Source organism: Chlorocebus sabaeus, chromosome 5, assembly GCF_047675955.1.
Source record: "Chlorocebus sabaeus isolate Y175 chromosome 5, mChlSab1.0.hap1, whole genome shotgun sequence".
Taxonomy (NCBI): Eukaryota; Metazoa; Chordata; class Mammalia; order Primates; family Cercopithecidae; genus Chlorocebus; species Chlorocebus sabaeus.
The window spans coordinates 65,950,541-65,973,295 of NC_132908.1; the positions used below are offsets into that span (position 1 = coordinate 65,950,541).

A 22,755-nucleotide genomic window follows, 5' to 3' on the forward strand; every position below is an offset into this window, starting at 1 on the left:
CATTGAACTCAGGCTAGGTTCTATGGCCTGGCTTAGTTCAGGGAGTCAAGATCATGAAAGGATACATATGCTGTGTTAATGGATTTGGAGTTTATGTTGATTTTATAAAATGGGAGCCATTGAAAGACTTTAAGGAGGAAAGAAGTAATAATATTATATTCTGGCAAAATTACTCCGGTCATTCTGTGAAGGATGACTTAGAATGGGACAAGACTTGAAGCAGAGAGACCTATTAGGATGTTGTTGGGGCAAGAGATGATGGTAGATCTTGAACAAAGGCTTACACGTGATAAAGACAGAAAAAAGATGTCCCCAAATAGGAAAGAAAGTGTGAGAACAAAACAGAAGTGGGATGTATATGGTGAGAATGAAGAACTGAGACTTAACCTGCCCCTCTGTTGAGGCTGTGTTGGTACCTTGGAAAAGAAAGGCTAGATAGGGTAAAGCCATACCACAGATAGCTCTGAGAGTTGAGCAGAGGAGTCTAGACTTGCCATGATGGCCATTTGGGAATCACTATAGATTCTTAAAGGAAACAGCATGATAATAAATATATAGGTGTGTGATTGGCAGGGACATGAAAGATGCTGAAGAAAGGAGAGCCTAGGCAGGGCACAATGGCTCACACCTGTAATACCAGCACTTAGGGAGGCTGAGGTGGGTGGATCACTTGAGGTCAGGAGTTCGAGACCAGCCTGACCAACATGGTGAAACCCTGCCTCTACTAAAAATACAAAAAAAAAAAAAAATTAGCTGGGTGTGGTGGTGCACTCCTGTAATCCTAACTACTCGGGAGGCTGAGGTGGGAGGATTGCTTAAACCTAGGAGGCAGAGGTTGCAGTGAGCCAAGATCGCACGACTGTACACTCCAGCCTGGGAGACAGAGTGAGATTTCATCAATAAATAAATAAATATACAAAAGCTAGATGGGCATAGTGGCATGCATCTGTAATCTCAGCTACTCAGGAGGCTGAGGCAGAAGAATCACTTGAATCTGATTAAAGGGAGGCAGAGGTTGCAGTGAGCCGAAATTGTGCCACTGCAGTCCAGCCCGGGTGACAGAGCAAGACTCTGTCTCAAAAAATAAAAATGAAAAAGAAAGGAGAGCGTGGATCCTGAGAGAAAGCTGGGAGGTGGTTGTGGTATTCCTTGACACAAAGAGATGAGGATTTTGGTTAGAGGAATGGCTGTGAAAATGGTGAGAAAATGTGAATACTACCAGCAATTCAGAGGAATAAATGAGAGACTATCATCCTTTTTTAAAAAAAACATTTAGTGGGCCGGGCGCGGTGGCTCACGCCTGTAATCCCAGCACTTTGGGAGGCTGAGGCGGGCGGATCACAAGGTCAGGAGATCGAGACCATCCTGGCTAACACGGTGAAACCCCATCTCTACTAAAAATACAAAAAATTAGCCGAGTGTGGTGGCGGGCACCTGTAGTCCCAGCTACTCGGGAGGCTGAGGCAGGAGAATGGCGTGGGCCTGGGAGGCGGAGCTTGCAGTGAGCCGAGATCACGCCACTGGACTCCAGCCTGGGTGACAGAGTGAGACTCCGTCTCAAAAAAAAAAAAAAAAAAAAAAAAAATTTTAGTGAAAACGGAGTTATAATCCACCCAGCAACTATTCTCACAAAACTGAGAGACTCAAATAAAGTAATATATATGAAGTCTCTTATAAATATATGAGTATCATCACAAAGATAAATTTATCACTATATTTAGTCCTCTAGTGGGGTTGCCAGATACCAAAGTAGGGAAGTGGGACCATCTACAGTGGCAGCCACTGGGCAGGTAAATAAAAATTTGACATACGGACTTAACTTTGGAATGCATTTTAGTTTTCTTTAACAGAAGTGCTATCTGTGACCCTGGAGTCATGAGTAACTGAGTTTTGATATCGACTGTAACATTTACTAGCATGAACAAGTTATATAACTTCTTTGTTCCTTATCTGTAAAGTGGGGATAATTCTATTAAATACCTGATAGGATGGTTATGAAATTAAATAAGATAATATATGTTAAGTGTTCAGAACCAGTGTCTTTCATGGTAAGGGGTGAATAAATGTTGGTTGCTATTTTTTTATGTGTTATTTTTGAATGAGTACATCACATTGCTGCATTATCCCAAGGCAAAAGTCAACCCTAGTAAGTAGCCCTTCAGTTGAGTAAAATGTGTGATCATCCTGTTCTACTCCAGGATAAAAATCTAAGTAGATGTATTTGTTTCTGTGACAGCCCTTCATTGTTTGCTTTTCAACAGAGATGCTTTGGAAATTACTCATCTTTCCAAGTTATTATTATGTCCCTTTTCCCTCTTAAATCAAGCTTTGTATTCTATGTTAAAAAGCAGAAATCTGGCCAGGCACGGTGGCTCATACCTGTTTAATCCCAGCACGTTAGGAGGCCGAGGCAGGTGGACTACCTGAGATCAGGAGTTCAAGACCAGTTTGACCAACATGGTGAAACCCCGTCTCTACTAGAAATACAAAAATTAGCCAGGCGTGGTGGCTCGCGCCTGTAGTCCCAGCTACTCTGGAGGCTGAGGCAGGAGAATCGCTTGAACCCTCGAGGCAGAGGTTGCAGTGAGCTGAGATGCGTTATTGCACTCCAGCCTGGGTGACAGAGCAAGACTCTGTCTCAAAAAAAAAAAGCAGAAATCTTATCTTTTATAATTAGATCTCTTTAAATAGATTCAAGTGGATATTGCAGTTCTTTTCTAAAAATCACCAGCTGCAGGAATCACTGGCTTAGGAGACACAAGATGTCATTGGCAAGGGGTTCTTTCTTTAAAGATAACAACATAATTATGCTTAGATGTTTCAGCATTTTATTCTGCTGTTATTTTTATTTTCAGTGTCTTCATACTTTTGTCTTCTCACTATTCTAATTCAGAATAAATTAAAGCATTCATTTGGATTCTACTTCAATATATGTATGAGAAAGAACACAGAATAATGAAGCACCTGATTTTCTCTTTGCAAGTTTTGAAATAGATTTTTGCATTCATTTTGACTTAGGCGCTTGCAAGAGAGTAAACAGTGTAACTGAAATACAGTATTCCTTTTAGGAAGACAATGTTACTTAATTTTCCTCTCCCTGGCTTGATGTAGTAGGAATTGATTCATAGTACTTGAGGGATGGATGATCTGTTAATAATTTAAACATGAAGTTATAGTCTCAATCCACAGGCTTCCTGATTTGTATTTGTCAATATTATGAGGCTAACTAACTCTTGGGCATGCTTTAATGAGTTTGAACTTTTATATATCTAATTAAATTAATTAAATCACAGGAATAGTTTTAATACTTTCTTGATTACAGAATTGTAAAGAGCATCTCATTCATTTAAAATATCTAGGATTTTTTTCTTCTTTCAGTTTTTAAAATAAGTTACCATAAACCTAGAGTTTTTCCTTCCTGATGATTACATTTCTGGACTTTGTTATAATTTCACCCTTCAAGGAAGTTTCTGGAGGCACTTACTGTCTGGAGCACACTTTTCAGGAGAACCAATCTGTTTGTCTTGTCAGTAACACACTAGGGTAAAGTCAATTATTGTAGATTTTCCTCATAGGGTAACTTTGTGTAAACTGAAAGCTTATGCACTGATTAAGCCAATCTTGGAGTTCAATGAGCTGTTCAGATGGAATGAGTAATCTAGTTAATACATAACTATAGAAGTTCTGGCATCTCCTGTTTCAAACTGTCTATGTTTCTATGTTGTTTTAGTTTGTTGAGTTGCCAAAAATCCACTAATACAAAGCATTTCCTGTACATTGTTTTACTCTGAAAGATATTTAGTTATGGTTTTTATTTGCACATCGCTCTGATTTCTGAAGAAACAGAAAGAAAACATCCTTTTGCAAGTTGAAGTGCAAAGTAGGCCTCTGTGTCTTTTTCAGTTCCCCTCACCTCCTTTTTTCTTCTCCTCTCCCGTTTAAAACTTTCCTCTACAGGTCCTTACCCAGGATTGACCATCTCTAGAAAGTAAACAAATTTCAGACATTGCCCTGCCTTCAAGTCTTTCTCTTATTCTTTCCCAGCCTATAAGAAGCAGGTAGTAGATACACTAATATTTGCTAAGAGATGATGGTAGCCTCCTATTGTGTAGCCATTCCTGGGATTTTTTTTTCCCCCAAAAGACTGGTTCTTCCTCTGTTACCCAGGCTGGAGTGCAGTGGCACTATCATGGCTCACTGTAGCCTCTACCTCCTGGGCTCAAACAATCCTCCCACTAGAGCCTCCCAAGTAGCCGGGACCATAGGCACACACCACTACGTCCAGTTAATTAAAAAAAAAAAAAAAATTATTTTTTGTAGAGATGGGGTTTCACCATGTTGCCCACGCTAATCTCAAACTCCTGGTCTCAAGCAGTTCTCCCACCTCAGCCTCCCAAAACAGGAATAAGCCACCACACCCAGCTTATTTTGTATTTGTATTTTGTATTTTCAATAAGGAGACTATTTAATCCAAAGGAATAAAGTTTGAATGATTAAATAGAATCTGAGGCAATACAATTTGCTAATAGAAGAAGTATTTGAAGATAAGAAGATCTCTCTGTCTCTTTAAAACATTCCTGGTAGGTTACTTACACCAACAATAGTTGCACTATCAAGTTTCTTTTTGTTTAATAACTTGTCCCACAGGGATCTTCTCATGGTCCCAATCTAAGCCTGTCAAAGTCTATTTACATATAATTTGCATCTAAATCATTCCTACTTGTGTGGTCTGTGTGTGACCGGATAGGGAAAGCTTAAGAGCCCCTGAAATCTTTGCTAACCCACTCCTACTTCAGGGTCACCTCTTGGTTACTTTACCTTAAAGAGGAAATGAATGAAAAAACAAAAGCAGCAGATCGACAATTAGCCTTAGGGAGAAAAATGGGTCCTGACATGTAGACACCAGTTGGGGGAAATCTATCCAGGGACTACCCAGCATTCTTGCCCAGTGACTATTGTGACCTGTGTGCCTGGCAAGCCCCATCAAGACCAGAAGATGGCTTTGACTCCAACACTCTGCAGTGTGCTAATATGTGCATCCATATAGGGCTTTAACAGCTTTCACAAGGCCATTCTCAGTCATCCTTTATGGTTAGGAAATCGGAAGTGTTCCGTTCTTTCCACTTTTGAAAGTGGGAAGGAAGAGGGGAATTTTCTCTCCTCTCCAGGCTAGAATGAATAGGATTCCAGCCCTTCAAGACTACTCAGTGCCAATTCTGGTGTTTGCCCATGGACTAGAACTTATTTTCATTGTACCCTGTTATTTATGCACCATTTTAAGATTAAGTCACTGGCTTCTCTTCTACCCATGCCTTACGAAGTTAAACAAAGGAAGATGAAAAGTGCAAGGACCTTGAAATGTCAGAGATGTGGGGCAATCCGTTGGCTGCATTTAAGTCCTTTGTTTTAGGACTTAAAAGGGATGAGCCCTTTTTAAATTTTACTTTCTTTTTTTTTTTTTTTTTTTTTTAAGATGGTCTCGCTCTGTCACCCAGGCTGGAGTGCAGTGGCTGGATCTCAGCTCACTGCAAGCTCCGCCTCCCGGGTTTATGCCATTCTCCTGCCTCAGCCTCCCAAGTAGCTGGGACTACAGGTGCCCGCCACCTCGCCCGGCTAGTTTTTTGTATTTTTTAGTAGAGACGGGGTTTCACCGTGTTAGCCAGGATGGTCTCGATCTCCTGACCTCATGACCCGCCCGTCCTGGCCTCCCAAAGTGCTGGGATTACAGGCTTGAGCCACCGCGCCCGGCTAAATTTTACTTTCTTATTTGTGATACAGGGTTAATAATATTTTATTCTACCTATCTCAGATTCTTGTGAGGCTCAAACAAGATAATAGACATAGAAGTATTTTGCAGATAAAGAGGCTTACAAATGCACACAGTAGTGTTTTATTCCATAGCATTTTATGTCTGTGCTGCACTGTAGCTGCATACATTATATTAACTAAGATCCCTCTTCTGTTCATAAAGGGTTATGTGGAGGAGGGAAACTGAAGTCAGAACAGAGATGATTTCCCCAGAGCTGAAGGGGAAATTCAAGGCTGAAAAGTAACTGTTGTTAATAGATCACAATTTACCTATGAATTTTTTAATGATGAATTTCATCAAAAATTAATTGCATTTAAACTATTTAATTCTTTAAATGGCTTTTGGAGAGGAAATCCTGCCTGTTAGGATCTGCCGTGTCAATCTAATTTCCTTTGGACCTTGACAGAAATTGTAAACTGTGTTGACTCTGGCTCACCATGGTAATAAATTGTATTCATGAAATGTTACAAGAAACCAGTGATTCTTCTATTATATTTCTTAACAGTAGTGAGGTTGAGTTCTAGGCCCTGAAATGCATGGAAAAAAGAGTAGATGTTAGCGAGCACAAATAAAGGGCACATGAACAGAGTCAGATCTATATTTTGTCTCCTGTTTCCTCGTTGACTGGATCAAAAAGATGTTTCTGCTGAGGGCATGTGGCTCTCCAGGGTGTCATCCCTAGAGATCCATACACTTTAGTACCCAAATAAATGGCATCCAAGACAGGAGGAAAAGTAGTTTATCTGGATCCCTTTTTTCAGTAACTGATTTCAGGAGGTCAAATATGTATTACATCCTTTGACCATTTTATGCTTTTACCTTTTTTATCCCCAAAATATTTAATATCAAACTGAAAGTACACAGAGTACAGTCCTGGAGAAAGGAAGAGCAAACTTCAGCTAGTTAGACTACAGGGGGGATTTAAACACTCTAATTGAGATCCTGGAGCCTGGAAAGAAGATTAAAATTCAAAGACACACAGAAAAAGACTCCAGTTCTTCATCTCTACTTCAACCTGGTCCATAGAGGAAATGAAATAAAGAACAGAAGAGGTTTGGATTGAGCAAAACAAAAAGGTTGGAGCACAAAGGTTTTTAACTTCTGGCCTAAGATCTTAACATCTGTGGGTTAATGTCTGTCAAATGTGATTTGATGCAGCTATACATGGAAACTATGGAATATTGGACCAAATGGCCCACTGTGTTTAAGTGTCACAGGGTGAATCCCAAAATTGGGGTTCATGGCGGCCATGAGGATTCTTGGCCTCACTCAGGAAGGAATTCAAGAGTGAGCCAACAGAATAAAGTGAGAGCAAATTTATTAAGAAAAGTAAAGGAATAAAAGGATGGCTACTCCATAGGCAGAGCAGCAGCACGGAGGACTTGACTGAGTATACTTATGGTTATTTCTTGATAGTATGCTAAACAGGGATGGATTATTCATGAGTTTTCCAGGAAAGGATTGGGGAGTTCTGGAACTGAGGATTCCTTTCCTTTTCAGACCACATAGGGTAATGTCTGGACATTGCTATGGCATTTATAGACTGTCATAATACTGGTGGGAGTTTCTTTTAGCATGCTAATGCGTTATAATCAGTGTATAATGGGCAGTGAGGATGACCAGAGGATCACTTTTGTTACCATTTTGTTTTTGGTGGGTTTTAGCTGGCTTCTTTACCACATCTCATTTTATCAGTGGGGTCTTTGTGACCTGTATCTTGTGAAACCAGTCCCGCTGACCTCTTATCTCATCCTGTAACTAAGAATGCCTAACCTCCTGCGAATGCAGCCCAACAGGTCTCATGCTTGTCTTATGTAGCACCTATTCAAGATGGAGTTACTCTGGTTAGAACACCTCTGACATATTTCCTCCCTCCCTTTTACAAGGGCACCCTTAATCCTAAGGGTTGTAAAGGGATGAAGATCCATCTTCTGTAACTTCTTCAGGCTGAATGGGGGCAATGATATTCTTACCTAATTACTGGGGTCTCTTGTATTCAAAGTAGAGGGGAGCTCAATGAGAAGGTGTTGGTATGGTGACGGCCATTCATAACTGAGTCTCAACAGAAGGTATAATCTGGAAGATTCATAAGTGTTCAGTTTAAGAAAATGTTGAGTAAGCTTATCCTGCATTCCTACACAAAGAGTACAATGACAATATATTCCACAGCAGTAAAGCAAAATAAGTGAAATTATCTCAAGTAAACTAAATAAGAAGGCTTTTCATGAACTGAGCAATTGTAACCAAGCTGATATGAGGTCATGCCCAGAACTAGAATACTCATCCAGATTTTCACAGTACCCATCCCTATTGTTTCTTCTGAGCAGCCGCCAGAGATCACTGGTTGGTTCACAGGAGTAAGCAAGATCCGTCTATATTGCAGGAAAAATTCAAAAACAATGGATGTGATTAGAACCTAATAACAGGTATACCATAGTTTTTGAATCATAATTTTTCTCTCTCCAGTCTCTCATTTTTACTAAAGACAAATCATGGTAGAACCAGTTTGTTTGCAAAATAAGTTTTTGTCTTATTAAACTTGGCCTGATCACGTATATAAAGTGCTGCAAGAATAATTATTTGCCGTAGAAACTCCTTTTTAAATTGTCTTTGATGAAACATTGTTCCATAGAAATCCCAGACTTTATTGATTAATTGAGACAAGTCTCACTCTGTCACCCATGCTGGAGTGCAGTGGCACAATCTTGGCTCACTGCAGCCGCAACATCCCGGGTTCAGGCCCTTCTCCCACCTCAGCCTCTTAGTAGCTGGGACTACAGGTGTGCACCATCACAGCTGGCTAGTTTCTGTATTTTTTAGTAAAGACAGTGTTTTGCCATGTTGCCCAGACTGATCTTGAACTCCTGAGCTCAGGTGATCCTCCCACCTCTGCCTCCCAATATGCTAGGATTACAGGCATGAGCTACCATGCCCAGCCTTCTCAGACTTGTATGAGCCTCGAATCCAGCCACGAATTCATCTGTGCCTGCAAATACTTGTATGAGTTGGGTGAATTCCTCTTTTCTTGAGATCCCAAGATAACCTGTATCTCCTGGGCCTGTCAGAAAGCAACATTTTTTACTTACTGCAGGTCAGGAACTCTGTACAGGGACTGTGTAGATAAGATATGAGGCCAGTTTTCCTAAGGGGCTTTTATTGGCTCTATGAGTCAACTTTGGTCCCTTAAAACAGTCTGTTTATATTTGAAAGCATGCCGTTCCAGTCAAAACCTTGGTAAAATAACCAGTGTCTCTAGTTGTGTCCTATTACAAAAGAAAACAAGTTCTTATTACATTTATGCAAATAATGGCATTGCCATAAATTAACAATACTCACAAATAGTTTCCAAATTCTGGAGAAATCAGATAGAGAAAAAGAAACATGCTCCATATTTTGTTTTTGGACAGAAACTTTGTTTTATACTCCTTATAGGGGTATACTTTACTCAATTGTTGAAAGCTGTAAATAGCTCAAAAGTTTTTTTGACTCTGAAAAGCCAAACAATCAGCAGTGTTTTAAGCAAAAAATTATAAAAAGATTATTTTAGTATTTTATTAGTTCAATCAATGCAATTAATTCCTGTTTTGCTTGATATCTATAAACACATTAGCTTTCCAAGAGAGTCTTGGAAGTTTTTTTCTCTGTTTTAGTGGCACACTTTCCAAAGCTATCAGAGATGTGTATTGAAGAGTGCTTGTCAGAGTCCTATACCTGATTACAAACCATCTTTTGTAGAGGATCAAAACAAGACACTTATCTGTGGATGACAAAAAGTCTTAGGGCAACCACAGCCAAAGATGCGATTAGCAAGGAAATGTGGTTACCTCTGTGGCAGAAAATAATTTAGCATAACAATTATAATTATTACTGGTAATGTACACTAAGTTATAATCAGAATTATAGGAGTTTCACATAATTTTGGAACACATACCAGTAACACATTTATACAAATACAGCCCAAAGAAAGTCAAATACCATTGTATATTTAACAGTGCTTCCTGTATGCTTTTAGTATACCAAATATGTCATTTTTGGACTTTAGGGGACCTAATATCTAAAAGTAATAATTGAGTCAGAAAAAGACTTTAGAATTTGAGTTTGGAAACTTGTCAAGTGTCAAAGGCTTAAAACATTTGATATTATAAAATAAAATCACAGGTCGTTTATTTAGCTAAAATAACTCAAAGATTTCAAAAAGACAAAAACTTTTACTCATTGATGAAGGGAAGACTTAGCTTTCCAGACAAGATCCAATAAAAACAGCATGAGGTCAACTGAATCTCTTTTCTCTCCTCTTTTTTTCCTATAGTTTATTTTAAAGGTAAACAAAAATCTCTCTCTTTTTTTGTTTTTTTCCTTTTTTTTTTTTTTTTTTTTTTTTTTTGAGAGAGGCTCTCACTCTGTTGCCCAGGCTGGAGTGCAGTGGCACAATCTCAGCTCACTGCAACCTCTGCCTCCCACGTTCAGGCAATACTCCTGCCTTAGCCTCCTGAGTAGCTAGGATTACAAGCACATGCCACCACACCTGGCTAATTTTTGGTATTTTCAGTAGAGACGAGACTTCACCATGTGGCCAGGCTGGTCTTGAAATCCTGACCTCAAGTAATCTGCCCACTTTTGCCTCCCAAAGTGCTGGGATTACAGGCATGAGCCACCAAGCCTGACCAATATTCTTTTAATTTTAGTCAACTTGCTTCCACACAGTTCTTTACAAGGTTAAATTTTCACAAACCTTCTACAATTTGTTTAAGCCTTTAGTTTTATCCTATATTTTTATATTTAAAATGATTCTTACACCCCCTAAATTAGACAAAATTACTTTATTTTTTTAAGAAAAAAACACATTCTCATGCCTTTTTACCAAAAACATGTAATTTTAATTTCTTTAGTGTAAGAAATTTTAATTACATACCAGGTGCAGAGCCTAGGATGCAGGATAGAACTGCCTATAAAGTCTGACTCTTGCCAGCACAGTTAGGGGGAAATGGCTCACCCTCTGTGTTCCCAGGCCTTATCCTGAATTAAATGGCTCTAACGCAGGTAAGTTGAACAATTACCAAAAGTCATAGAAACAGTTTATGACCTTAAAGCGTTTAGCAAACCTGATATCTGACCTGCATAATTTAGACCAAATGTCCAAATTTTGAAGACATTTTTATTTTATTTTACCAGTAATCTTTAAACTTTCTTTATTTTTAAAAGACTATTAGTTATGCGTACTAAAAGGCACTAAAGTTTTTATTTTTCTAGCAAAGTATTTAAGTCTTATTTTTCTTTGTGCCTATTATTTAGAGCTCTTTTATTAAACATTATACATACAACACATATAAATACACAGACAGAAGATCCAGTAGTTGTAAGATTTCTCATTTGCCAGTTTTTAAGTTTCTCATTAAAGCCTGCAGTTTCTAGGGCCAAATAAGCAGGCACAGCTAGAAAACAAAACAGATCTCCAAAAATAAAGGATCCCATTTTTACACTAGATTCTGGATTCCTAAAAAGAAAGGAACACCATGGAACCAGACAATGCAATGCTTTTACCTTGCATTTCACTGCAAAGACGTTCCCCCGAGGCTGGTGGCCAACCCAAAGCCAATCTGCCCATTCCCCATTTCATACCTTTTAGGTACCCAAGAGCATGCTTTTTTCATTTAAATATGAGAAAAAAGAAGTATTGGCCTTTAGTAATAACCGCTCACTGTAAGCAACTGCCATCAGCTATTCCTAAAAGTATATGTCCTACCTAGCTGTTATACCATGGCTAAAAGTTCTCTCATAATGCAAAATAATTTCTGATACCCCCAAAAGTAAAAAAAAGATCAAGTAACGTGATGCAGAGCAGAGCCTTAGATTTTGAGAGGGACCTGTCTACTTACAGTTTTTGGAGTTCCATGAGGAAAACAGCTTTTTCTTCCAAAACAGCATCTGTGACATCTTCTATTTTTCTCCCAAGGAGTCCCAGGCTGTCAGAAATTACCATAGGTCCTCTCATGTGGGCATCAAGGGTAGCAAGAAAAAAGACTGGAGAAATAATTCAGTTGACTGAGAAGAAAAACAAACCAAAAAAATAAGATCAAAGAAAAGACATAAAACCTTTTAATTTTTATATATATAAAACTTGGGTGATATGGTTTGGCTCTGTGCCCCTACCCAAACCTCATCTTGAATTGTAATCCCCATAATCCCCATGTATTGAGGAAGGGACCAGGTAGGAGGTGACTGGATCATAGGGATGTTTTCCCCCATGCTGTTGTCAGGATAGTGAGTGAGTTCTCCTAAGATCTGATGGTTTTATAAGACAGTTTTCTGTGGTCTTGCTTGCTCTGTCTTGCCTGCTGCCATGTAAGACATGCCTCTTCCCCTTCCACCATGATTGTAAGTTTCTTGGGGCCTCCCCAGCCATGCAGAGTTGTGAGTCAATTAAACCTCTTTTCTTTATAAATTACCCAGTCTTGGCTGTATAAAATGGACTAATACATTGGGTATCTGTTTTTAATTAAGCTGACTTTTAACCATAGAGCACTTTTTTAAAAAGTCCTTTTGGGTCAGGTGTGGTGGCTCATGCTTGTAATCCCAGCACTTTGGGAGGCTGAGGCAGGCACATCACCTGAGGGGTGATACCAGTCTGGCCAACATGGTGAAACCCTTTCTCTACTAAAAATACAAAAATTAGCTGGGTCTGGTGGCACACGCCTGTAGTCCCAGCTACTCGGGAGGCTGAGGCGCCAGAATCGCTTGAACCCAGGAGGTAGAGGTTGCAGTGAGTTGAGATGGCACCACTGCACTCCAATCTGGGTGACAGAGCAAGACTCCATCTCAAAAAAAAAAAAAAAAAAAATCTTTCTAAATCTTTTGTCATTAGACTTTAGCCAGGACAAGCAGCCAACACCTCTGGCTTTTAAGCCCCTTTTTTCCCCCTCAAAGGTATTCTTCCAAGTAAAACAAAAAAGCCTTAATGAAGGTTATGATTTAACCATAGACGTACGAGGTGTCTCCAAAGAGATGGCAAGCAGTTTTAATAAGATCTAGAATCACGCCTAAGGTAGCTCAGAGAAAAGAAAATTCAACTCAGGAAATCAGCAGCTGTCCATAGAGGGAAAAAGAATAAATAAATGGCAAAAGTCCCACAAGTGTCAAATCAAAAGGAACTCATTCCCTAAGCCAGGAGTTTAATCCAGGTCACCATCACAAAAGAGCAAAGCCTTTGCTACTGAGCTACAGCAGAAGGTAAGCACCATATTGTTTTTCCCAGGAGTCTAGAGCAGCCATTTTTGAGCTTGTGAAGAACATACCTTTTCAAGGGAAAAGAAAACAGATTTTACTGTAATCCCAGCACATTGGGAGGCTGAGGTGGGCAGATCACAAGGTCAGGAGATCGAGACCATCCTGGCTAACACAGTGAAACCCCATCTCTACTAAAAATACAAAAAATTAGCTGGGCGTGGTGGCGGGTGCCTGTAGTCCCAGCCACTCAGGAGGCTGAGGCAGGAGAATGGCATGAACCTGGGGGGCGGAGCTTGCAGTGAACCGAGATCGTGCCACTGCACTCCAGCCTGGGTGACAGAGCAAGACTCTGTCTCAAAAAAAAAAAAGGAAAACAGATTTTAGAATTAAAAGTCAGTATTTCTTTCAGTCTTACTGAAAGCAAACCAATACTTTAAAAAACGTGTTTTAATATAGGGGACCAAAATTTAGATAGACAATTATAAATAAATTTTCTTTCATTGTGGTTTATTTAATTATATTAAAAAGTTTAGGCCAGGCGTGGTGGCTCATGCCTGTAATCCCAGCACTTTGGGAGGCATAGGCGGGTGGACCACAAGGTCGGGAGTTTGAGACCAACCTGGTCAATGTGGGGAAACCCCATCTCTACTAAAAATACAAAAATTAGCCAGGTGTGGTGATGTGCACCTGTAGTTCCAGCTACTCGGGAGACTGAGACAGGAGAATGGTGTGAACCCAGGAGGCAGTTCTTGCAGTGAGCAGAGATCACGCCACTGCACTCCTGCCTGGGCAACACAGTGAGACTCTGTCTCCACAAAAAAAAAAAAAAGTTTAATAAGTTATCTTTTATGAGCTTTATCATGACTTACGTAGACCATCTATGACATGCTTGGACCTTTTGACTTGTCGTATACTTTCTTCTTTCCTAAATAATTAGTCATTCTACTTTAGAACAAGAATTTACCATACAAGATCCTTTCTCACATAAAATTTCTTTTCTTTATAGCCTTCCTTACCAAAAATACATCTTCATATCCATAACTTTCTACTCATCTCTTTCCCCTACTTACTGTTTTTTTTTCTTTCTACCTTGTTTCTATTTTCTTCCTAAATCCACATTTTAAACCCCACTTTAAATAACATCTGAATTGGCAAAAAAAAAAAAAATTTTTTTCAATAACAGTATATCTTCTTTGGCACATTTTACATACAGAATTATATATGAATTTTTAGTAATCCTAAATTTTAATGAGTTTAAATTAAATGAACTTGAAAAATGCTTGGACTGACTTACTTAATTTATGAGTGCTCTTTTATTTATAAGTCAATTTGTTACCCTGTAGACAATATATAACATAATAAATGTGAATACACATAAACATATGTATGCACACACATAAAGATCCAATAGCTTTTATCTTGAAACTCTAGTCATGAGATAGTAATACAAACTCACTGTTTCATAAAAGACAGCTAGATCCAAATTATTTCTTTTCTTTTTTTTTTTTTTTTTTTGAGATGGAGTCTCACTCTGTCACCCAGGTTGGAGTGCAATGGTGCGATCTTGGCTCACTGCAACCTCCGCCTCCCAGGTTCAAGCAATTCTCCTGCCTCAGCTTCCTGATTAGCTGGGATTATAGACACTTGCCACCACGCCCGGCTAATTTTTGTATTTTTAGTAGAGATGGAGTTTCACCATGTTGGTCAGGCTGGTCTCAAACTCCTGACCTCATGATCTGCCTGCCTCGGTCTCCCAAAGTGCTAGGATTACAGGCCAGAGCCACCGTGCCCGGCCCCAAATTATTTCTCTGACAAAATCGGGACTTGTCCAAATGGCTAAACTTTGTTTGCTAATTTGAATTTGCTGTAGTTGCTTAAAGGGCACCTCAGCAGCAAATCCTTCAGGACTATTGTCCCCATGTCCAACAAGGATCTTTACTAGACATAGAACTTTTTCAATCTATCTCTCTGTCCAGTTATCTACCCCTGCAAATTCTCACCTCCTGTATCAAATCATTAAATGAGGTGACAATAAGACAAGAAAATGCTGTTACAGAAAACAATAACTTTAGAATAGGAAACAAGAAAAAGTAAGACCAGGATTCCCCTAGGGTGGGACTCTAACCCACAATTCTAGAGGGAATGCCAATTCTGAACACCGCAGAGCATCTGGCATGGATGACAAACATACCAAATGCTGAAAACCCCAGAGCACCTCAGGAGTGTCCAACAGTGAACCCCAAAGGCATGAGACCTAACACAGTTGGGGACCACAATATAACATGACTCTGGCATCCCAGGATCAACACAGTGGGGGACCACTCACAACCAAGTGTCTTGCTTTAAACAACTGCCCAACTATCCAAAGCAAAACTACAGAGAAGGGGTGACAGGGTGGGCTACTAAGGAAGTGACCGGCCAGGTGTGCTCCCATCTGGGGCACCCAGACAATGGGAGGCTGCAGTCAGGCTCCTAAGCCAGAGGTCTCATGGCCACTTTCCCATCTGCCCAAAATAAAGGACAGAGAATCCAGGCTGGGCACGGTGGCTCAAGCCTGTAATCCCAGCACTTTGGGAGGCCTAGACGGGCGGATCATGAGGTCAGGAGATCAAGACCATCCTGGCTAATACAGTGAAACCCTGTCTCTACTAAAAAATACAAAAAACTAGCCGGGTGAGGTGGCGGGTGCCTGTAGTCCCAGCTAATGTAGTCCCAGCTACTCGGGAGGCTGAGGCAGGAGGCAGGAGAATGGAGTAAACCCGGGAGGCGGAGCTTGCAGTGAGCTGAGATCCGGCCACTGCACTCCAGCCTGGGCGACAGAGTGAGACTCCGTCTCAAAAAAAAAAAAAAAAGACAGATTCCAAAATCGAAATTGAATAAAAGGTAGCGGCCAGGCACGGTGGCTCACACTTGTAATCCCAGGAGGCCAATCCCAGGAGGCCAAGGCAGGTGTATCACCTGAGGTCAGGAGTTTGAGACCAGCATGGCCAACGTGGTAAAACCCCCATCTGTACTAAAAATACCAAAAATTAGCCAGGCACCTGTAATCTCAGCTACTCGGGAGGCTGAGGCAGGAGAATCACTTGAACCCGGGAAGCAGAGGTTGCAGTGAGCCGAGATTGTGCCATTGTACTCCAGCCTGGGCAACAACAATGAAACTTTGTCTCAAAAAAAAAAAAAGGTAGCAAGTTGAATCCTCATTTTACCCAGCCCCTGTTCAAGGTGGAGTCGCTCTGGTTTGAATGCCGTTGATATAAGGAGCTCCAAGAGTCTGAATCTGGAATGTTTTTCTTGCCTCGATTAAGAAACTTTTAAATAATACTAATATTTTTTCAAAAACAGAAACAATGAAAATTTAGAAGGCTTTTACAAATGTTACTCATTAAATGGCCGGCTCTGAAGCAGTAAAGACTGAAATTATATTGTCACCATCGTTTACTGACAAATAAGGAAAGGAAGAGCTGGCAGAAGCGATGCCAGTCAGAAAGCAGTGGGAAAGCCCTGGGTTCTGCTTGGCTGGTGGTGGAGGCAGGACTCGGTTCCTATAGTGGGCAGATTACCAAAGAATCCAGATCTCCTGCCTCCTCTGTTTGAGGGCAGCAATGATTGTGAATTGTCTGTGAGATTAGTCCCAAGCCTTTGGTCTCTGAGTTTTTGGGAGGCAGGGATGTGTTTCATATTAGATTGTGCTTACACACATAGACTGCTTCTTTTCTAGTATGTGAATATTTTTATATGTTGCTTCTGTTTTTCCAGCTTCACTGAAAAATATATTCTCCAGTCCTTCCATTAGCAAAATTTCATTTTTAAAAAAACAGACTTCTGGCTGGGTGCGGTGGCTCACACCTGTAATCCCAACACTTCGGAACGCCAAGGCCAGTGGATCACCTGAGGTCAGGAGTTCGAGACCAGCCTGACCAACATGGTGAAACTACATCTCCACTAAAAAAAAGAAAACAAAAATTAGCCGGGCATAGTGGCACACGCCTGTAATCCCAGCTACTCCGGAGGCTGAGGCAGGAGAATCCCTTGACCCTGGAAGGCGGAGATTGTAGTGAGCTGAGATTGCACCACTGCACTCCAACCTGGGTAACAGAGCAAGACTCTGTCTCACAAAAAAAAAAAAAAAAAAAACCAAAAAAAACCAAAAACACACTTATTGAAATAGAATTCATATACCATGTAATTCAACCATTTACAATGTACAGCTCAATGTTGTTGTTGTTGTTGTATGCTCACAGACTTGTGCAATCACCATTACAATCAATTTAGTACATTTGCATCACCCCAAAAGCAACCTTGTATCCATTCCCAGTCGAGCAATCACTACTGTACTTGCTCCTCTAAGGGTTTACTTATGGACATTTCATATAAACGAAATACACCATGTGGGCTTCTTTCACTTAGCATAATGTTTTCTTTTTCTTTTATTTTAAACATGGAACATTTCACGAATTTGCCTGTCAACCTTGCACAGGAGCCATGCTAATCTCTGTATCATTCCAGTGTTGGTATATTTGCTGCTGAAGCAAGTGCAGTGTTTTCAAAGTTCATCTATGTTGTAGCATGTATTGGTAATTCATTTCTTTTTATTGCTGAATAATATTCCATTGTATTTATATGTCACTTTTTTTCTTTTTTTTTTTTTTTTTGAGACTGAGTTTTGCTCTGTCACCCAGGTTGGGGTGCAGTGGCATGATCTCGGCTCACTGCAACCTCCGCCAACTGGGTTCAAGGAATTCTCCTGCCTCAGCCTCCTGAGTAGCTGGGACTACAGGCACGTGCCACCACACCCTGTTAATTTTTTGCATTTTTAGTAGAGGCGGATTTCACCGTGTTAGCCAGTATGATCTTGAACTCCTGACCTCATGATCTGTCTGCCTCGGCCTCCCAAAGTGCAGGGATTACAGGTGTGAGCCACCATGCCCGGCCTGGATATGCCACATTTTTAATCCATTCATCAGTTGATGGATATGTGAATTTTTGTCTATTATGAATAAAACTGCTATGTACATTTGTGTACAAGTTTTTATGTGGAAAAGTGTTTTCAGTTCTCTCAAGTCATATGGTAACTCTATGTTTAACTTTTTGAGGAACTGCCAAACTGTTTTCCAAAGTTTTTCATTTTACATTTTCACCAGCAGTGTAAAAGGGTTCCAGTTTCTTCTCACCAGGGCTTGTTATTGTCTGCCCTTTTGATTACAGCTCTCCCAGTGAATATGAAATGATATCTCCTTATGGTTTTGATTTGTACTTCCCCAGTGATTAATGATGTTGAGCACCTTTTCCTGTGCTGCTTGGACATTCATATATTTTCTTTGGAGAAATGTTTATTCAGATCATTTTTTTAATTGAGTTGTCTTTCTTTTTTGTGTTGTAAGAGTTCTTTATAAATTCAAGAGACAAGTCCCTTACACTTACGTGATTTGCAGATATTTTCTTCCATTTTGTGGGTTGTCTTTTCACTTTTTTTAAAAAAAGAAGAATAGACTTTTTCTTTCAGAAAAAATAGACTTTTTTAAGAGCAGTTTTAGGTTCACATAAAAATTGAGCAGAAAGTCGAGAGAGTTTCCATATGCTCCCTCCCCCAACACAGCCTCCTTCACTATCAAAATTCTTTTCACTTTCTTGATGGTGACATTTGAAGCACAAAGGTTTTTAATTTTGATGAAGTCCAATGTATGCATTTTTTTCTTTTGTCACTTTTGCTTTTGGCATCATATGTAAGAAGGCTTTGTCTAACCTAAAGTCACAGAGATTTACTCCGTTTTCTTGTTTTTTGTACAGCTGAGATCTTGCTATGTTGATCAAAGCCATCACTCCCAGGCTAGTCTTGAACTCCGGGCCTCAAGCAATCCTCCCACTTAAGTCTGCCAAAGGACTGAGAGTTTTACGATTTTATTTCTTATGCATAAATCTGTGATCCATTTGAAGTTTTTGTTTGTTTGTTTGTTTGTTTTGGTTTTGGTTTTGGTTTTTTTTTTTGAGATGGAGTCTCACTCTGTTCCCCAGGCTGGAGTGCAGTGGCACGATCTCAGCTCACTGCAATCTCTGCTTCCCAGGCTCAAGGAATTTTCGTGCCTCAGCCTCCAAAATAGCTGGCATTACAGGCACCTGCCAACATGCCTGGCTAATTCTTGTATTTTTAATAGAGATGAGGCTTTGCCCTGTTGATAAAGCTGGTCTCAAAATCCTGACCTCAGGTGACCTGCCCATCTCAGTCTCCCAAAGTGCTGGGATTACAGGTGTGAACCACCATGCCCGGCTGAAGTTAATTTTGTACATGTGTCAAGAAGGGGTTTTCATGTGGCTGTCAAGTTGTTTCTGCCTCATTCTTTCTCCATTGTTTTGGCATTCTTGTTAAAAATAAATTGAACATAAATAGGAGAGTTTATTTCTTTTTTTTTTGAGACGGAGTCTTGCTCTGTATGCCCAGGCTGGAGTGCTGTGGCACGATCTTGGCTCACTGAAATCTCCACCTCCCGGGTTCAAGTGATTCTCCTGTCTCAGCCTCCCGAGTAGCTGGGATTACAGGCATGCACCACCACGCCAGGCTAATTTTGTATTTTTAGTAGAGACAGGGTTTCTCCGTGTTGATAAGGCTGGTCTCGAACTCCTGATCTCAGGTGATCCACCCGCCTCGGCTTCCCAAAGTGTTGGGATTACAGACGTGAGCCACTGCGCCTGGCCTGAGAGTTTATTTCTTGACCCTCAGTTCTATTCTATTGATTTACCTATTATTAGGCCAGTATATACTATCTTTTTTTTTTTTTTTTTTTTTTTTGAGACGGAGTCTCGCTCTGTCGCCCAGGCTGGAGTGCAGTGGCCGGATCTCAGCTCACTGCAAGCTCCGCCTCCCGGGTTCACGCCATTCTCCTGCCTCAGCCTCCCGAGTAGCTGGGACTACAGGCGCCCACCACCTCGCCCGGCTAATTTTTTCTATTTTTAGTAGAGACGGGGTTTCACCATGGTCTCGATCTCCTGACCTTGTGATCCGCCCGCCCCGGCCTCCCAAAGTGCTGGGATTACAGGCGTGAGCCACCGCGCCCGGCCCAGTATATACTATCTTGATTATTGTAGATTTGTAGTAAGTTTTTTTTTTTTTTTTTTTTTTTTTTTCTGAGACGGAGTCTCGCTCTGTCGCCCAGGCTGGAGTGCAGTGGCCCGATCTCAGCTCACTGCAAGCTCCGCCTCCCGAGTTCATGCCATTTTCCTGTCTCAGCCTCCCCAGTAGCTGGGACTACAGGTGCCTGCCACCATGCCTGGTTAATTTTTTGTATTTTTAGTAGAGACGGGGTTTCACCATGTTAGCCAGGATGGTCTCGATCTCCTGACCTCGTGATCCGCCCGTCTCGGCCTCCCAAAGTGCTAGGATTACAGGCTTGAGCCACCGCGCCCGGCCTGTAGTAAGTTTTAAAATCAGAAGTGTGAGTCCTCCAACCTTTTTGCTGTTGTGGATCCCTTCCATTCTTATATGAATTTTAGGATCAGGTCGCCAATCTCTGCAACAACAACAGCAACAACAACAACAAAAGCAGCTGGCATTTTCATAGGGATTGTGTTGAATCTGTGGATCAACTTTGGATATTGCCATTATAATATTGTCCTTCAATTCATGAGCATGGGATGTCTTTCCATTTATTTGTCTTCTTTAATTTCTTTCAATAATGTTTTCAGAGTATGTGTTGCACTTCTTTTGTTAAATGTATTCCTATTTTATTCTTTTCAATGCAATTGCAAATGGAATTGTTTTCTTATACAGAATATTCATTGCTAACCTGAATACTTACTTTTGGCATTTGGTGGCAGGAACTGAAGGGCATATTAGGATACATCAGTTACTTGAAGTGAATTAAATTATTTCATGCATGTACTGAGAATGAAATGGGTATCAGCACTGCTAAGCTGGTGAGGCCACCCCCTACATGACTATGCTGTTGACCTGATTCCTCTATGACTGTTATAGAGAAAGACTTTCTCTTGCCAAAGTATCTAGAAAGTTTTCAATCATTCTGTGTATCTTATCATTCTATTTGCTACCCTCACTAAATAGAACAGTCCCAGTACTATTTGTGCCATCATTCATTTGGAAGAGAGATTTGATTCCAGAAAGATTATCATACTCTTCAACTGTAGTGAGATTACAGTGACTTTGCACCAGAGTAATGTTATGCTAAAGGCATTGCAGTAGAATATCCACTGGAGATAAAAACCTCATTCTGTGTTATCAAACAAAGACCTCCATCCTCAGTGAACACATTATCTAATTCTAATCCACCAAGAATGTATCTCTAGTTAAGCTATTTCCTTGCTCAGAAAAGCATTATCAGCTCCGGCTTGTTTACATCTTTAATTTCACACCCTCCATGATTTGACACTGCCTATTTCTGATCATGTTCACCTCTCATTGTGCTCTTCGTTGCACTTACCTGGTACAGCTGCTGTTTTCTAAATATGCCATATATTTTGTCTCTCTACCCCTGCCACCACCTTGCCTCTGTTGCCACAGCTCTGTCTACCTGAAGCAATCTTCCTCTTGTCTGTCTCTATGAGAATCCTTACCATTCTTCAAGATTAGGTTTAAGTGCTCCCTCCTTCATGAAATTTTCCCCAAGAAGAATAGATATCACCCATCCCGTTGCTCTCATCCTGCTTAGTACCTCTGACTTCCTAGAAGTAGGGACAAAATCTCCATCATCTCTCAATCTCCAGTGCCGTATGGCGTCCCTTGCACATAGTATGTATACCAATGTTTTCATTGAATTGGCTAGATGGAAAGATATTTTTTACACTGTAGTTTGGAAATTAAATTCTGATATATTTTCAGGACTATGTATATTCTCTAAAATAGTTTTTAAAATATTGTATTTTCATTTTAATAATAATTCTCAATCACCAGGATCCACGTTACAATCAAGTTGCATTGCACAGTTTTAATGCCCATGTTTGTGTTTGAGAAACACTGGAGTAAAACATTATTCAGAATGTGTGTAAAGTTCTGATTACAGAGGAGTGCTGGCTGTAAGTGATCATTCGATTTTTGGAAAATATAATTGGTTTTAGCCAGCAGTACCTTAATCTGAGGATAAGATATTCTTGGTAGAAAATGGAGAGAGCAGTTAGAAATGGTTTTATCTGTGTTCACATGTGTGTCTCAAAAAAGGGGGGGTACAGGAGGAGAAGGAAGAGAGCCCCCATGCATTAATAATAGACTTTTGAAAGAATGGTGTAAGAATTTGGCAAAGAGTGGAATTCTTTTTCTCACTTGATTTTTCTCAATTTCACTTTTATGGCCTGTTTTAGTGAACTAGGGGAATGATTGAGCCCTTGAAATTAGCAGGTCCTCTGACTCCAAAAGTTTAGTGTGTGTGTGTGGTTTTTTTTTTTTTTTTTTTTTTTTTTTGAAACAAGGTCTTGCTCTGTCACGCAGGCTGGAGTGCAGTGGCACAATCATAGCTTACTGCAGTCCTCGAACATCTGAGCTCAAGTTCTCCTCCCACCATAGCCTCCCTGGTAGCTGGGACTACAGGCACATGCTACCACACCCAGCTAATTTTTAAAATACCTTTTTTAAAGACAAGCTTTCGCTATATTGCCCAAGCTGGTCTTGAACTCCTGGCCTCAAGCCATCCACCCACCTCAGCCGCCCAAAGCTTGTCAATTCAGATTCGACAGCACCCCTCTGCTATGTAAGCATCTCTTGTTGCAAGTCATTTCAGATC

The 22,755-nt window shown here is 40.4% G+C and overlaps 1 protein-coding gene and 1 pseudogene across 1 annotated transcript in view; one reads left to right on the plus strand and one right to left on the minus strand.

Moving 5' to 3' along the window:
* The window catches only part of TANGO6 (transport and golgi organization 6 homolog), a 252,551-nt gene that overhangs the window by 154,558 nt on the left and 75,238 nt on the right, over window positions 1-22,755 (plus strand). The window lies entirely within an intron of this gene.
* Window positions 17,466-17,565, minus strand: LOC119627816 (U6 spliceosomal RNA; annotated as a pseudogene).